Source organism: Salvelinus sp. IW2-2015, unplaced genomic scaffold (assembly GCF_002910315.2).
Source record: "Salvelinus sp. IW2-2015 unplaced genomic scaffold, ASM291031v2 Un_scaffold3918, whole genome shotgun sequence".
In the NCBI taxonomy this organism is placed as follows: domain Eukaryota; kingdom Metazoa; phylum Chordata; class Actinopteri; order Salmoniformes; family Salmonidae; genus Salvelinus; species Salvelinus sp. IW2-2015.
This window is the reverse complement of record NW_019945192.1, coordinates 7,165-9,565: the sequence shown is the minus strand read 5'-3', so window position 1 is coordinate 9,565 and position 2,401 is coordinate 7,165. Positions and strand designations below refer to the sequence as shown.

Genomic DNA, 2,401 nt, shown 5'->3' with positions numbered 1-2,401 from the left:
GTTTTATTTTAATCTTATAATATAAAATATATCTGGAGTTAAATAAGACTAGGAGTAATTAGTGCAGTAGATGGTTTAGGCAGCATCACAAATGGCACCCTATTCCCTACATAGTGCACTACTTTTGACCAGGGCCCCATAGAGCTCTGGTCAAAAGTAGTGCACTATGTAGGGAATAGGGTGCCAGCAGCCCTAAATACCTGATTTAAAAGGAGACACACACCTCCTTTACAAGCTCTCATCAGCAGCACCAACATTCTCACACTAACATCCTCTCCCACCAACCGACCCCTCCTCAACCTATCTCCCCCTATCCATCCCCCTCTCATCAACCTTGGTGCTCTTATCTCTCCCCCTATCCCTCCCCTTCTCTATCTCTCCTCTCTCCCTGGTCTCAGTTGATCTTGGTGGTGTTTCCAGGGGTAGATGAGTTCTCCCAGAAACAGCTTCTCCCCTCCATCTCTCTCTTCCATCTCTCCCTTTGTCTCTCCCCCTGGTCCTAGTCTATCTTGGTAGTCTTGTGTCTCCAGGGGTAGATGAGTTCTCCCAGACAGCTTCTTGCAGAGGGCCAGCCAGGAGTCTTTAGGGTAGCAGCTGTAGGTGGGGTCCTGTAGGTCTGAACCACACTGCTCACCTTCAGAGGGTTAATCTGAGAGAGAGACGGAGGAGGGAACTGTGAATGACACATGTGTGTATGGTATGTCTAATGATGTTGTGGTTTTACAGGACTAAATAACCTAAACTGACTGACATTTGTAGCTTCCGTTTTTCTTATTCTGCCACATTGCCAAACGCTATCATGAAAGAGGATCACAATTGAAATAAGTCGTATACTTTTGTGTGTCCTCAATGATTCTTAATCAAGTGCATCATTTTGTGTGGATCTAGTTTTAATGATTAAATAAACTAAAAGACAGAACGAAAAGGAAGACAGAATTTATGTTGTGAAAAATTAAATGAGACAGAAAAAGAGAGAGAGAGAAATAACAGAGGAGAAAGAGAGAGAGAGAAGAGAGAGAAAGATACAGAAAGAGAGAGAAGAGAGAGAAAGATCAGAGAGAGAACAACAGAGAGAGAGAGAAGAGAAACAGAGAGAGAAGAGAGTGAGAGAAAGATACAGAGAAAGAAACAGAGAGAGACAGAAACAGAGAGAGAAAATACAGAGAGAAAGAGAGAGAGAGAGAAGAGAGAGAAACAGAAAGAGAGAGATGTCTTACATCCATCATGAGGTGTAGAGGTGTTCCTGGTTCCTCACAGAGCACTCTGAACTTCACCCCTCTGTAGAGACAACACACATCTCAGTCAAACACAGAACATCACAGCCCAGCCCAGCACCTCTCCTCCCTCCCTCATTCAACAGGTCTCTCTTAAAAATAGAGACTAACCTGGTTAAATAAGGAATATAGAAACCACAGTACAGATTTTTTTTTAAACATTTTTATAAGTCGGTTTTGTAGCATAAAAACTGGGAATTTTATATTTTTAACTGACATTATGATTGTCTGTTTCATATCGGCAAAGTAGTTAAAACGTGTCACTTCCACTAAGTATGAAAGTACATTTCCTGCCATTCTACACATTTCGACACGTTGGCGGAGATGGTCCCTCCACCTGCCAGTCTGTAGGATCTGAAGAGTCGGAGGCCATGGCGAACAGAGGGAAGGAGTTGATGAAGTCAACACTGAGGTGGACCACTCCCTGGATCATCACTACCACAAGGCGGAGCTAGACACAGACAGACAGAGACACAGACAGACAGACAGACAGACAGAGACAGACAGACAGACAGACAGAGACAGTAGGGGTCAAAGAATAGATACTTTATTGTCCATTGGTTAGAATGAGAATGTGTCTTGTTCCTTTCCCAAACACCCCAGACACATGTTGAGAGGCCCAGGGTCAGCCGCAGGGCTGCGCCCATGGATGGAGAGCAATTGTAGGGGATTAAAGTGCCTGTGTGTGTGTGTGTGTGTGTGTGTGTGTTGTGTGTGTGTGTGTGTGTGTGTGTGTGTGTTCTCACCAGGGTAAACCTAGGTAGTATAGAGCTGTGGTTGGCAGGAGGAACAGCAGGATGGTGAAGAGTAACGTCCCGATGAACAACTAGAAAACAACACACACCAGTTAACTGTAACAAATACACACACACGTGTTAGTTCACTGTGTCATGACGTTGCCTGCTTGGGAATTGCAAACCCCATCCCCCTCACCCTGCCTCTCCCTTTCCTCCTTCAACCCATGCTGTGATCACAGGAGACGTCGTAAATTCCTGAGAATCTCCTCATGGCCAAACAGTATTAAGAGAGAGGGTAAACTTTCAGGACAAAGGAATTCTCTTCCACCTCACAGAACTTGAGGTACGAACATATTTCATATTCCTGCAAAAGTATAAAAGATCGGTGGA

General features: G+C 44.4%; 1 long non-coding RNA gene across 1 annotated transcript; it reads right to left on the bottom strand.

The window, feature by feature from the left end:
• Window positions 1–404: 404 nt before the first annotated feature.
• Window positions 405–1,282, bottom strand: LOC139026117 (uncharacterized). Its single transcript, XR_011477839.1, has 2 exons — window positions 1,218–1,282; window positions 405–649 (listed from the first exon to the last, which is right to left on the bottom strand). It is a non-coding gene; the product is annotated as an uncharacterized lncRNA (long non-coding RNA).
• Window positions 1,283–2,401: the final 1,119 nt, after the last annotated feature.